Source organism: Papaver somniferum, chromosome 7 (assembly GCF_003573695.1).
Source record: "Papaver somniferum cultivar HN1 chromosome 7, ASM357369v1, whole genome shotgun sequence".
NCBI lineage: Eukaryota > Viridiplantae > Streptophyta > Magnoliopsida > Ranunculales > Papaveraceae > Papaver > Papaver somniferum.
Genome location: NC_039364.1, coordinates 233,710,408 through 233,726,279, shown reverse-complemented (window position 1 = coordinate 233,726,279; position 15,872 = coordinate 233,710,408). Strand labels below are relative to the sequence as shown.

Below are 15,872 nucleotides of genomic sequence, written 5' to 3'. Positions count from 1 at the left end.
AATTTTAGAAAAACGGTAATCACAGGTGTGAAAACGGTTATAACGGGTCTAAATAACGCCATTTTTTCCTATTTATCGGTGTTATTTAGGTAAGCGTGTTGGTGAGCCTCACGGACACGGTATATGGGCGTGAGCGTTATAACGGACGTTTTTTCGGAAAAAACGGCCGTTTTTCAAACCTTGATTAGAAGGCCATTACTCAAGTAAATTATACTCCAGTTCATATGCATACAGCAGCAACAGGTATCTGAAAACATTGAGGACCTTTTTGGGACCATGGTTTAATTATATATATAAAAGTTGGAACCGAGATTACACCGAGATTTGAAAACGGAATCTCCCCGAGACAACGTTGTACCAGTGTCTCGCTCGGGACCGAGACAAACCGAAATCCGAGATCGATTACATTGACCATGACCTACACGGTAGCACTTGAATTTTGTTGATCTCTATCTCACTTGCCATATACACCTATGGCTATGATGTAACATTTCACATCCTGAATATCCCTTAGTCATTAAAACGTACTGGCAGCAAGCAACGTGGTTTTCTTAATTAATGCATTGATGCAGTAGTTAAGTGTACTATTCATATTAGTGTTATTAAATTGTTGGAGGATGACATTCAATTTTATAATCTAACATAATTTAGCTATTAGAATTATGCTACGGGAGAAAATTAACCCTAGCCTGCCATAACACCAAACATGGTTAATATTGGATTTGCCGGTGAATAAGTTTCTTATATCATCAGATGACCAGTCCACATTTTTATTTGTAGGAAAACTCTTTTGGACAAGCTGGACACATGTGAACTGAATGCTCATCTCAGAGAACCATGTTGTGGTTGTGCCTCACAACCATGGTTGATGGAAGCTAAATATCACAACCGAATGAGGTGATCTTGACTGGAAAAATGGCGTTTATGAACGTGCTAACCAACAAGAAATTTTTATTTTATTTTTGCAGTTGAATTACCTACTTGCTGCTTTACAGCTATCCACTACTACTTTAATTGATAACTCAATGTCATTTTGCAGGTTGCGCAATTATTTTGTAATTCCCACCCTTCCCAAACGTTCAGTTGATTGAGAAAATAGTTTAAAGGTTTAAAGGTAACTACCATTTCATAATTTTAAGAAATTGAGTTTTTATAGATACATGTTACAATGAACAATGAAGATGCAGTCTAACTTATTTTTTAATTAAATTATTGTCAATGTTGCTACATCACTGTATCAATTTCCATGTTTTAGGAATCTAACTAGGTAGTAAAAGCATAGCCTTGGCAGGTGTTAACAAATTGTCGAGTGAATTAGGATCTGTATGTTATCATCTATTAATCTTCGTGAGCAATAATTTTTGGGTTCAGTGACTGTTGATGTAAATCAGAGGTAATAAAGTAGTGTATGGAGGAAACTGCCAAACGTGTTGCTGAAGAAAAATAAGTCAAGAAACGAACTTCCTTGTTTTTTAACACGCATGGGAAGGAATATAGATTACTTATGTAAATGTTCATAGACTTTGTTGCATGAAAATGTATGAACTAGATGGTTATCCAGCTTGTGCGCACTATGTCAAGTATCACCATATATGATTTTAAAATCTAGGCAATACGATTCTAATTCAATTTTGTTACTCATTTTTTATTTTTCTATCATATTTTCACATTATACAGATGCAAGATAAAATTTCACATCGCTGCTGTCATATGTTCGCATTATTTTTATGTGACAACTTAATGTTTGTAAACAAGATTAAGAATCATTTGGGTTCGTCTTTTCTTTGGTTACTTTGGTGATTGCAGCTGTTATTTTATTTTCAGGATTGAATATTTTATCGATTTTTTAAGTATAGGTAAAAGATCAATATTATTGACCCAAGTGCTACGACGGTCATTACTGATTGACGCAAAAGGCTTTTATAAAATACTTACCTCTAATGGCGGGTACCGTTTTGCTCGGAGAGTACCAATATGCTTATAGAACAAAAAAACATTTTCCTTTAGGTTAGCATTTTCCTTTAGGGCTATCAATGGATATCCAATATCCTACTTCTAGATAATTTTGGGGTTCAATCTATACTTAAAAGCTATATATACTCTAGATCCCTGCATAATCACTTAATTTGAATCTTGATTTTTATTGTGCCGAAATTAAACATTTGACTAAACGTACGATGATTATGTAAATAATTAACATGAACGCAATATATTCACGAGTTTAACTTACACATGATGATATAATTCACAAATTTAGCTATATGCTGTATTTATAATTATAATTAGAGATTTATATATGTTATTTTTAATTTATTTTAATTTTGATGATTCCCAAGTGAAAATGTATTTTAGGTTAATGTAGTCGATTGAGCGAAAGGAAACCAAAAGAAGGTCATTTACTAAAGAAATTCATTACTCAATATCCATTTTGACTTTAATAAAAATTAGCAAAATCACATGAATTAATTTTGATAAAGATTTTATATTTGAAAAATGTATTGTATCAATATCATGATCTTGATAATGCTTTTGTTCACGAAGTAAAACCACATAATAATTAGTTAATATCAAGAAAAACAAGAATAATAGAAGAACAAAAGCATGACCTTATAAATAATAAGATTATCGAAATTTGGAAATGGATTTAGGCATAACTTTTGGCCAATCAATTTGTCGCACTAATAAATATTGTTGTGCTTTATGATGTTAACCTCAAACTTATACTATTTTAATATTCTTTCCCAGTTACATTTTTATTAGTTTTCCGGATCATTAACTTCTTGAATGAATTAATTTTCAGGATCATTAACTTCTTGAATGAAAGATTGTAATCGGAAGCGACGCGGAAGAAGTAATTCAGAAGATAAACAAAAGAGACTTTTGTGAAAATTATCGAACTCAATCGATTTTATCGGATATTGCATATCTAAACACCAAATTTAGGAGAGAAAATTTTTGCATATGTTAACCGCACCTGTAATACGGTTGCCTATAATGTAGCCCAATGAGAAAAAAATAAAAAAAATTGTATGGCATGGTCTTCATCGCCAGTTTGGCTAATGCCATATCTTAGTGCTGACTACCGTCCCCCGTATTTGAGTGTAGAAGTTTAATGTATTTTTCATCTTTATGACTTTCCGTATATAAAAATAAAAATAAAAAACTTCTTGAATGATTTATTAGTTTTTAATAATAGTGTTTTGTTGTGAAAGTGAATGAGACATAAAATAAGGAGAAAAAATAAAGAGAATGTGTGCATAGAATACAATGTTTAAGTTTTTATTATATAGATAGAAGACTTGGCGTTCAAGATATGTAAACCCTAATCTTAGACATGAAAGGCATCTTAATAAAGTTTATAATATATATATATATATATATTTATTTTTTTAAACATGACTTAATATTCTGTAACTACGCACGAGTGAAAAACTATTTAATATAAGTATCCCCAATGGTGTATTCTTTCAGAAAGGGGCAGTAGGATTTCATATTTTGTGCCCACCGAAATAACATACTGTTATTTATGCCGAGGAAAGTGAGAGGTCCCCTTACGAAGAAGTGTAAAATTGTTTCACCCATAACTTCTTCATCCGAACTCGGAATGACCTCATTCTCTTTGCGTTGTTTTTCGTAATTAAATTTCCTACAAGATTTAGGTAATTGCAATACTTGATTATATGTTGAACATTTATGGTGTATTGCAAATTGATTTATGAGATGTATGATTTCGGTTTTACTACCTTAATATTCGATCTAATATATTGTGAACCCTTATAGTTTGGGTGACTTTTTGATTTAGCGGGATTAAGTTCTATCCCTAGTAGGTAGGCTTTATCAAAGGATAATGAGGGGTTCTAGTAGAAACAATATGTGAAAAGGTCACAATATGTTGAATCGGTTTTGGTTTAGCATAAACGCATATGTGTTTCGACGGTTTTCAACTTTTGCTTGCAATTGTTAAACCAGTTTTCAACCTTTCTCTGGTAAAGGTTGAGGTGTGTTGTTATTATTTTGTTTATTCATAAGGATGACAACGTGGTGATATTTCGATATCAAGTCTCCCTGGACGAAGATGATATCATAGTGGAGAAGTGGATGCGAAATTTGAGGTAACAATCTTGTTAGTTAATTGTTTTGTTGTTTAAGAAAATCCTAAGTTGATATTATATATATTTGTTGCTTTTGCTTAAAAAAATTTCGGTTCAATTGATATTTATTCCATGATGTGTGTGTGGATGTGTGTTCAAATGGTTCCAGTTAAGAAAAGCTATTGTTATCTTGCTTTATTGTATGGTATCAATTGTTTAGGCTTACAAAATTTCGTTACAATTGATGTGTGTGTGATTCAATTGGTTCCGGTTAAGAAAAACTATTGTTATCTTGCTTTTGTATGGTATCAATTGTTTAGGCTTATAAAATTACGGTGCAATTGCGGTGCTTTTAATGTCTATGTTGTTTCAATTGCATCCGATTGAGGTGAATCATTATGCAAGTTGATTTATTTTGGTTTGTATGAATTATTTATGGCTCAACGAAATAATTTGTGTACGGGATGAGTTGTTTAGTCCAATTCGATTCCGGATAAGAAACTAAGTTAATTCTAATCTTAGTTTGTCTTATCAAAGTGAGGTTTCGGTTATTCAAGTCTAATCGAATGACTAAACAAGGAATGCTAGTTAACTAACCTAGTACTTGGCTTGTTTAAAATTGAAAGGTATAAGTTTATGGATAATTAGAAACTGATGAGAAAAATGGATTTTATCTCTATTTTGGTCTTATCGAATTAAGCGGTTGTTTTTGAACAATCGGTTTAGCAAAGGGACTAATGTGCTTAGTTGTTTTTGATTTGCTAAACTAAATGGGAAAAATTGTTTCGGACAATTGTTTCCTTGGTAACATATAAAAATAAGACTACTTGTAGTTTAGGTTTTGATATAAGTTATCAGAACATGATGTGTGGAACCCTCGTGCCTAACTCTACAGGTTTGAAAGTCTATTCTGAGATTTGTAAGACTCTTTTCGTGTTGTCCTTTATTTTTTCGTTTCTTTGTCATTTTTGTGACAAAAAGGGGATAAATATATGGAGTAAACATGTGATGCTGGTATTGATTTTATATTGATTGGCATCGCTAGGGAAAAGAACATTGGTACTTGAATGTTTTATCTAACGAAAGAGTGAAAACACAGACTAAGAGGAGTAACATATCATATAAATTGGTATAACAAAGACATGCGGATTGAATATCTACCTATCTTCCTTAGGGGGGGTAATAGCTTTGTTATTATAATGTCAACAACCGCATTTTCAAGGATTGAATGTAAGCAGTTTTACTGTGCTGTTGAATCGGGAATCAAGCGGAGTGTAATGAATTCTTGTAATTTGTTTATCCATATGATGTAAGAGTTTTGTCACTAAAATTGACAAAGGGGGAGATTGTTAGAGCATTGGTCGTTTGAACCCACCAAGCGTTGGTATGTCAATTTTGGTTGTCATATTTTAGTGAATCAAAACTCATGTTAAGAGTCGCTTGATTATGTACTAGAGTCAACTTCGTATAGGTTACTTGAAAGTATTAGGATATGAGACATTACAAGTATTGCGAAGTTTTGAAGATGTGAAGAAGCAAGGAGATACAACGACAACAATCATCCTTCCACTTTAGGTTAGTGATATTTGACTTGAACTGTTTCATTTCCTAACATATCTTTCAAGTCGTGCGTATTGAAAACATTACTGCGAAGCATATTTGAACTCTAGATAGACATAGTATTAAGGAATACAATACGAGGTTTATTGCTTAACCATTGAACTTTGTAGATAAGACATCGCCATAATCATTTGAATGCTATTGTGATTATGTATGGGTATGAGGTGAAGATTTCATCATAGGGAACAATGTTTAGATGTGTTCTAAGGAAGTAAGTTCATAAACTTGTTTGTGGACCGAAAAGGAAATTGCCAGGTGTTATTGGTTTTGTTATTCATTGCATATCTTATGAACAGCCAATATGTATGATAGAGTATAACCGCTCACAACTCGTTGTGTTCTTGGTAGAACTATTCACAAAGGCCTGACTTATGTATTGGTATAACTTTTGTTAGTAAAACCGATCTTAAGTAATCACCTGTGGTATGAGCGGATTTTGTTTGTCTGACCTAGTAATGGAAAGGGAACCGATCCTTGTAAGGGAAAGGGAACCGATCCTTGAAAGGAAAAGGGAACCGATCCTTGTAAAGGGTGCAATACATCAAAGGGAACCGATCCTTGTACGGGATGCAGCAAGGTTTATAACATAAAGGGGAACCGATCATATGGACATGTGCAACACATATAAGTTAGATACCATATACATATGGGGAACCGATCCTAGTACCTAGTCAACCGAATATTTGGGAATCTAGTGTGACTATGCACAGTACTCACATGGAGGTAGAACCGAAACTTGTTTTGGTAGAACCGTAAACCCATGATTGTGATTGAATGTTGGTTTGATCAATCACATAGTTCTTGAAAGTCAGATGAACCAATTCCAAACTTGTTTGGAAGTGTGGAAAATCGCTTTCAAGGTTGTAAGTGTGGAAGAGAATTTACACAGTTAAGATGTCGACAAACTTTGAACACGTGCTGTGAATGTTTATTTCTATAATTGTTCAAAGATATTCCTTAACGGATAAGGGAAGAGAATCCCAGGATCGAAACATAAGTAAGTTAACAATCTTTTAATTAAGGTTATTAATTTCATTTTGTACGGAAATTACAGAATTAGTAATGTGCATTTACTAATTAGATTTTCCGAGAGATTTCGATCGTTATTTTTGGACAGAGCATTTCCAGGAGTTATGAAAACCGAATCTGTGCTTTTATGAATATTTTGAGAATATTTTCGGTTTTGGAAATTCCTTGGTGTCCAAACTTCCTTGTCTATAAATACACGAAGTTTTCCTTTCTAGCAAACCAATCCTTCGTAATAACAGATTTACTCTTTTGTTGTTGTTACTGGTGTAGCCGCCTATTCGGAGAGGAGAGTAACCTAATTAGGATAAATCTCTTATGACCGCTCAGTTTAAAGTCTTCTTTGATATTGAGAAGCTCTAGCGCGACCCGTTGGTGGGAAACTAGATAATTGCAGTTTATCTTTGTTTTCGATAGATTTGATTGACTAACGGTGGTTGAAATATGATTGCACCTAGTTTGTTTATTCTTGAGAATCTTATCTTTTTATATAAGATTCACTCAAACTAGTTCAGAGTTTTGACCGGGATCTTTAGACTGTTGTTAGTTCTAAAGACGATCTTGTGATAATCCATTGTTAACAGACTCCGTTCTGTGCGTGATTTATCACAAGAGATTCAAGTGATTGTGTGCTGGTTTTTATTGAAGATTTAAGAAGATTTGAAGATAAAGAAGATATTGAAGATCTGACTTGGGTTTTATAATCTTTTGTGTACACAATACTTGTTTCGGTAAAGAGGATCCAATTAATAATTGGTTTATCCTTGTGGTAGATTGGATTGATTAATTGAGTAGATCGACATCAACACGGTTCTTCATATTAAAGGTGTGTTGGCTTAATCTTAAACGACTTCCTTTGGATGATTGAACATAAGATAGATCTAGACCTGAAGAAGAAGTTTATATTAAGATAAACGGAAGAGCCTTTGTCCGACTCATATCACTTGGTTGTATAGAGTTGATACCAAACATATTTCTTGTTCCTTTACTGTTTGGAATATGAACCAAAGAGATTGATCCAAGTATGTGACTTATTCATAAGTTGGAGGTGTGGGAATACAGACGGAACTAGGTGAACAATAGGGTTAGTTACTTGGTCTCAACTATACGAAGTTAGTGTAATATTGTGTAGAGGCTTAATCCTGGGAGTATTCAATTCTGGACTAGGTCCCGAGGTTTTTATGCATTTGCGGTTTCCTTGTTAACAAAATCTTGTTGTGTCATTTACTTTTATTTTCCGCATTATAATTGTTTTATTATAATTAAAGTAAATTACACAAACGTTAATTCATGTTTACTTGATAAGCAATCCTATTGTGTTTGGTTAAGTCTGAACCTTTGTATCAAGTAAACATACTTCGTTGTTGTATTGTCTGGATCTCGTATCCATAGACGATCACACGAAGTGTGAACCGATTAGTTGTATTGTCTCGACTCAGTCCATAGACAATCACTTTCGGAGAAAGGACTTATAGGTAGGAAAAGTTTTAGCTTGAGGTATATTTGGGTACCCTCTCCTTTTCACATTTCATCAAGAGTTGCAGCAAGACCTTTGTTTTCAGTGTATTTTATACGATTTGGACACTCATTTGTAAAATTACCAAAGCATTTACACTTGAAGCACTGTGGCATATCCTCGTCATCAATATCATCAGTATTCTTGTTTTTAGGAGGAACGCGATTATGAGGTTTAACTGATGACTTAGGTTTGTCTCTGGTGAACCGTTTACTTCTCTTCAAAAGAAGAACTCTAAACTGTCTTGTGATCAAAGAGACCGAGTCCAGATCCTCATCTGATGAATTAGTCTCAGAAGGATCATCTTCAGAGATGCCAACACTCTTACTTTTATCAACTAATTTAATGTTCTTTTGTGCCTTGAAAGAAATATCCTTTCCAGATTTGGATGTATGCTCATGATCAAAGATCTTTAATTTCCCAACCAAGATGTTTCTGGAAAGAGTGTTAAGGTTATTTCCTTCAACGATGGCATGCTTCTTAGAATCATATTTGGCTGGTAACAATCTGATAATTTTTATCATAATGTAATTTTCAGGAATAGTCTTACCCAACGCAAAAGATGGATTAACAATTCAGACACTATGTGATTAAAGTCATCAAAAGAATCATCATCATCCATACGAAGGTTTTCCCAATCAGAATATAGGTTTTGAAGCCTAGCTTCTTTCTCAGAGGAATTTCCTTTGAATACAGTTTTTAAGATATCCCACGCATCTTTAAACCGAGTGCACGTAGTCACATGGTGCTGAAGATCTAGGGTAATTGCATGTATGATAGCATTTAAAACGTCAAAATTTTGATTTGCAGAAAGTATCTCGTTAGGTTCATATATGCCAATATCCTTTGCAATAGATAAACCTTCTATTGTAACCATTGGAGGATCATAACCATTAACCACATAAACCCATGTTTGAAAATCACGCGCTTGAAGAAAGGCACGCATAACAATTTTCCACCATGAGTAATTTGAGTCATCAAAGACTGGTGGTACGTTTATAGAGATAACACCTCTGTCCATATAGTCAGATCGCTACAAACACAAACTTATGAGGTTTTAAATGTATTTCCCTGCTCTGATACCAATTGAGAAAACGAGGGTACAACAACCACACTCAATATTTCGCTTAGCAATCTGTATGGACAACTCCAATATAATTCCAAGAGAATCAACTAGACATTCATACTCAATCAATGGAAATATATCCAAGAATTGTATCTTCGTTTCACAATGTAATCAGCAAATCAAACAGATAGAAGTCCATGAGCCTGATTATTATGTGAAACAACTTGAACGGTACCAAAGACCAATGTTCAAGTGTCAATCAATTTATATCAACAACCAAAGGTTGTATAATCTAATTGATTGAACTACGAACAACCTGTGATATTTCTATTATATAACAAAGTATAATGCGGAAAAGAAATAACATAGACACCAGAAATTTTGTTAACGATGAAACCGCAAATGCAGAAAAACCCTGGGACCTAGTCCCGATTTGAACACCACACTGTATTAAGGCGCTACAGAAACTAGCCTACTCCAGTTAACTTCGGACTGGAATGTAGTTGAGCCCTAACCAATCTCACACTGATCAAGGTACAGTTGCGGTCCTTACGTCTCTGAATTCCAGCAGGACTCTACGCACTTGACTCCCGTAGCTGATCTCACCCATAATTAAGATTTGCTACGACCCAAAGTCGAAAACTTGATATACAAATCCGTCTCACACATAAAAGTCTATTGTATAGATAAATCTGTCTCCCACAGATAAACCTATGAGTTTTGTTCCGTCTTTTGATAAACCAAGGTGATCAAGAACCAATTGATGTAACAGACTTATATTCCGAGAGAACATCCTAGAAATATCAATCACTTCACGATAATCTTAATCGTATGATAGCGAAACAAGATATTGTGGAATCACAAACGATGAGACGAAAATGTTTGTGACTACTTTTTATCTTTCCTATCGGAGAATAAATCTCGAGCCAATCACAAATAAGATAGCACTCAATACGATAGAAACTGCAAGATTAGATCACGCAACTACATAGAAAATAGTTAGGTCTGGATTCACAATCCCAATGAAGTCTTCAAGTCGTTAACCTACAGGGTTTCGTGAAAAACCTAAGGTTAAAAGAGAATCGACTCTAGTTGTACCTAGTATCAAAGAGAAGGTATGGGGATTAGGGTTCCCAGTTGCTAGAGTTCTCCTTTATATAATCTTCAAATTAGGGTTTAAAGCAATCAATGTTACCTTGGTAACAAAGCATTCAATATTCTCCATTAGATGAAAATCTGATTAGACTCAAGCTCATATCTTTTAACCGTTAGATCGAATTTAGCTTGTTATACACAAATGAAATGTACCTTCATTTTGATATGAGTAGACCGTACCTAAACGTGTACACCTTGTTGGCTCAACAATAGTTAACCGAACTTTCATATTTGGGATTAGCAACATCTTTCAGCCGTAGCGAATTTGAACTAAATTCGCAACTGCTCAAAATTTAGCAATTGCTGAATGCTGTTGCGAAATTTTGCGCCATGTTGCAATTCGTTACGGCTGACCATTCCACATGTTTTCTGCTTGTGTGCAATTAGGTAACACAAGAATTCCACATGTGCGACGAGTTTGGGTGGATGGCAACACTACCTTATATGGTTAGGATTTGCTCTAAAAAATTTGGACGGTTTGATCAAATATCTCACGTCAACCCTATCCTTTATCCCAAAGAAGAGAACACTTCGCCTCTACCACTTTCTTCTATCTTTCTGCTTCAAAACAAATTCACGACTCTCACTTCTGTTATCCCCAAAACACCAGCACTATGAGCAAACCATTAAACACAAACTATTTTCTCTTCAGTCTTTCCCTGAAAACCATTTTCTCTTCAATCTTTCTCTTGAAAACCTACCTCCATTAAACCTTCGAGAGAAGTCTTTCTCCGGATTATATTTTTCTTAAATCCTTCTCTTCAAAACCCACCACTATTTTCTCTTCAATAGTACTTGTGCTTGATTTTCTGTGGTGATTCATTACGAAGTTAGGTTTGTAATTTTTTGTGGTGATTCATTACGAAGTTAGGGTTTACAATTGTTTGGGGTGATTCATTACGAAGATCATGTTGTATGTGGTTTCTAATTGTTTTAGTTGATTCGCCAAATCATGTTTAGTTGTTATCAGAATTTTATGATTTTGGTTTTGATTGGTCTAGATCCAGTGAACTTTGAGGATTGATTAGGTTGTTCATGAATTATTTATTTTTGGGCATTTTTGATGAATCTGAGCATTGGTTTGTATTTTTATGTATTCATTTTGATTTGAGTTGTTGGTTTGTTTTAGTTTTGAATTTTAATTGGGGTTCAACTTTTTCTTTTCTTATCTGTTCAACAGGCAATAATTGAGCTTCATAATTTGAATGACAGCATTATCTGATCTTCAAGAAGGTAACATAACCTCATTTAGCACTTGTTTTTCACCCCTCTGTGTGTTATTGGACTTACAATATGGTTTATTTCTATTCTAAAGGTTCTGAAGAATAGATCTAATGGAGCTCAACTGGTTATTTAGTGCATTTGTTACTGACATGTAGTAAGTATTTCTCATAGCTTAACTGGGTGGAAAAGTTGTCCAAGTCTAGATTTTAGTTTATGTTTTTTTTCTTCAATTTTTTAAAAGAAGAATTCACAAGGAACAGATTGAGAAATGGCAGGAAGAGATGAAGAAGCTGAGGTCACTGCATGCGATGAATGAAGAAGAAAATATGCATCTTCATATGACTCTCTGTTCCGGGATGTTTGGATTTGATCCTTCTTGATAAGGTAACAGTAGCAACGTTTACTGATTTTAATCAATTATGAAATGTAGAGTTTGACTATCAATATAACAACTTAAATTATATGGTGTGTCCGAGTTATACAGTGAGAAAGAAAGAGAGAAATAGGTTACAAGGTGGGGAAAGTTAAGTTGCCCGAATTGACATAGAAACATTATAGAATGACCAAGTCATCTGTTTCTGTAATCATTTTTTCTTAATATTCTTGCATCATTGTTTGTCGGTTTGGGAACTCGTAACACCGTGAGGTTTTATTCGAAGAAGTCTCAATCATATTAGCTAGCAGGTTGTGTTAAATTTAGACTGCAACATTTGACGTTTCAGTTATCTACTTTAATCCCCGGACCTTGCTCTTTGCTTGTGGTTAGACTTCAGGGAAGAAAATGCCATTAGTATATTACTTCAATAGTTCAATTTGGTATATGTTATATGGTGTATCTATGAACATCACTCAGCTCCTGACGGTTAGGGACTTCATTTGTTGCTTATAGGATGTTTATTCGAGGTAACAACTAACTTCAGCACTTGTGTTTCTTTTGCTGTGCTCATAGGACATGAGCATTTAGTAGGTTTGGTACCAGAATTGGTTAGAGGGTCGTCATTATCCGTCATGTACTCTCTTTTGGTATCCATTAGCTATTGCAATTGCTCACTGAAATGGCATGCTTATGTATTTATAGGTTTTTGGATGTTTACGGGGTGAGCAAGATTGTTGTTCTGAATCCTAAATAAGAGAAACTCCTTGATGATTTAGAACTTTGGAATTTCATTTATAGATTTTAGCTTCCTTTTAATTATTTTCCTTTTTCTTACAGAATTCACATGGCAGGGTGGTATTATTAACGAACTGAGATCACTCCTCTCTACTTCAGAATGGTCAGATGTCATCCTTGATAAGGTAGTAGTAGCATTAGACTAGTATTAGCAACAAACAAACAATAAGAAATCCAAAATTAGCTGCAAGTTGCTCATTGCATCGAAATTATTAAAATTCTTTCTTAAGGATCTATAAATAATCAGTATTAACTATCAAGTAGTATCTGAATCACATGATCATGTATCCAAGTTGTGCAGTTAGTCGTCGTTAATAATAATACTGCTTCCAGTTTAGTTAATGTATAATGTATGCAGAATTGCAGTGGCCAGTGGGCATCTCATGTTATTGTAGCTGTTTAATGTTGTTGGAGTTATACTGAGAGAGATAAAGAAAGAGAGAAATAGGTTACAAATTGGGGAAAGTTAAGTTAAAAGAATTGACATGGAAACATTATAGATATTTGATGACTAAGAAACCTGGTTTTGTAGTGAATTCGTTAACACTCCGCGAATGACCTTCAGTTTATATATCCCTAGAGCCTATTTAGGTTAGTCCGTCGTCCCATTGACCAATTTAAATGGTAAGGAAGACTAGGTTGCTTTCACTGATTTTACTGGTGAGATTAATATATTTCATTTTGCACTTCTTTGATTCACTAAGTTTCTTGCAAATGATCATTGTTGAAAGCTTAAACTGAATCTATGATAAGTGGAGTTATGTATTTGCAGTGCTTGTGGTGTAGCGAACCAACTTTTTAGCCTACGAGTGACAAATGCAAATGAGCAAGATTTGAAGTGGCAAAGTGCTCAGGCGACACCATCAATGAATCAACAATGATGCATCACCATCGTCATGCTCTGTAAGCCATATGAATTGGTTTGATGGAGCAGCTAGACGAGGTGGCTACTGCTTGTACATGCTATAGCGATTACTGATATAGGTGAATACCTAGTCCTTAGTATTAAGGTCCTTGTCCTCCTATTTTTTTTACAATTAGTCATATATGAACTGAAAGACATTTTTGCGTGAGGATTTGGATCAACTTATGCCCCAGTGTGCATTATTCAGTTAATGCACACTGGAAACCCTAGCTAATGCAGCAGCAGCCGTTGGGAAGAGAAGAAGAAGAAGAAATCATCCATGGGTAGAAGTTTTCCCCAAAATCTTTTTTCTATTCTTATGTATGATTATTGCTTGATAATCTGTTTTTATTATTAGATTTTCCGCTGGTTCCATAATCTTTAGTAGTTACTATGTTGACCAGCTTAAATGCCCCAATTAGCTGACAACTATTTTGACTGAGGAATATTGTTGTCCTTTGATCTATTTAGAACAAGCCGTACCCAAAGTCAAGGTAAAAACAAGCCTTACCCCGAAGATTAGGATTTATGATGTTGGCATGAAAAGAAAGGAATTGATGAGTTTCTTTCTGTGTCCATTTTGTGAGTTCCCTTTCTGTGTCCATTAGAATTTATGATGTTGGAAACAATTACATGACCAAATTTGCTGGGAAGGATGCTTTCCATTTGAGAGTCAGGGTACGTCCTTACTATGTCTTGCGCATCATCAATCTCTTGTTCAGTAATATCATCTCTTTATATACAGGTGATACGTTACGAGCTTCCTAGCACTTAAGAGATCTTTCTCATAGGTCTGGTAGAACAGGACGTGCTGGAAAGATGGTGAAATTCATACCCCCTGTTGACAGGTATGTTTTATACTGAAATTCTGTTCATACACAGTACTGGAAACATAAAATTAAAACCTATAATACCATTTATAACACATCAGGAGAAACCAAAAAAAAAATGTTACGACCTATGTGATATGATTCTAAAGTAGTAGTTAGTGTATGCCTTGGAGGTTCTAATTTTCCTTTATGTTAGCTTATATCATTTCTGAAATTTGAACTCATATGTGAACTCTTAACTGAACTTGAGAAATGGAAGACTTTGTTGTTCAGTGTGGCACTCAATGTGTCTCTCATTGGAATTCTGCCTGGATTTGGCCCGAGTTTAGAAACTGAACTTAATTGAGAATATTGATTGTATTTTATTGGCGTGAATAAATTGTTCAAATGGAAGACTTTGTTGTTTAGTGCGCATTCAATGTGTGTCTCAGTAGTGTTTGTATGGCCTGGAATTGGCCTGAAAATGTTACAGGAAACTCTGGAATAAGTCAACGACATGTTGACTTGACTTTTTTTATGTTGCAAAATATTAGCAATTGCCAGGAACTGTTGCTAAATTTAGAACCAGAATAACAAATTCCGGTCCGGCTAAGTTTAGCCATTCTAAGTTTTTCTGGTTCTAAATTCCGCAACCGCTTCAAGTTGTTGCGACAATAATATAGCAACAACAGCCAACAGTTGCTAAACCTTTTCGCAATATCCAAAAAAAGTTGCAAAGACGAAAAAAACACCTGGGTGAATCGAAAACCGTTGCGAAAAAATTCGCAGCGGCTGATGGGCCGTTGCAAAAAATATGCAACGCCCCGTTTCGCAACGGCTCGCTGCTGTTGCAAGTCTCTTTTGAAACTGCATGCACCTGTTGCTATTCCGGAAAAATGGTGTAGCGGCAACCATATTCATCTTGACCATAACTAGTTCAAATGACTCAAATGAAACTAGTTTTAGAGTTATTCAATTGTTTATATTTTCATAGAAGTATATACGAGACAATTGAAGGAAAATTGATTTTGATTCACTCGTATCAAGTCATGAACATTATATCCACGGTTTGCAAAAGATTGCATTCCTTATTATATAAATGTAATAATTCATGAACAAACCGATATTAGAACATCATCCACTTAGGTACGCATACGGGTACGCGTACCTAAGTAACCGGATTAAGCTTGGGTTTCGCCAATATGCGAAATTGTATGCATACCATCCAAACTCAGCAGAAAATCCCAGGACCGAACCTTACGCCAGTACGCGTACCGGTACGCATACAAG

The 15,872-nt window shown here is 34.7% G+C and overlaps 1 long non-coding RNA gene across 1 annotated transcript; it reads left to right on the top strand.

Moving 5' to 3' along the window:
- Positions 1–11,049: 11,049 nt before the first annotated feature.
- LOC113293844 lies at positions 11,050–11,834 on the top strand. Its single transcript, XR_003332609.1, has 3 exons — positions 11,050–11,308; positions 11,655–11,707; positions 11,790–11,834. It is a non-coding gene; the product is annotated as an uncharacterized LOC113293844 (long non-coding RNA).
- The last annotated feature ends 4,038 nt before the right edge of the window (positions 11,835–15,872 follow it).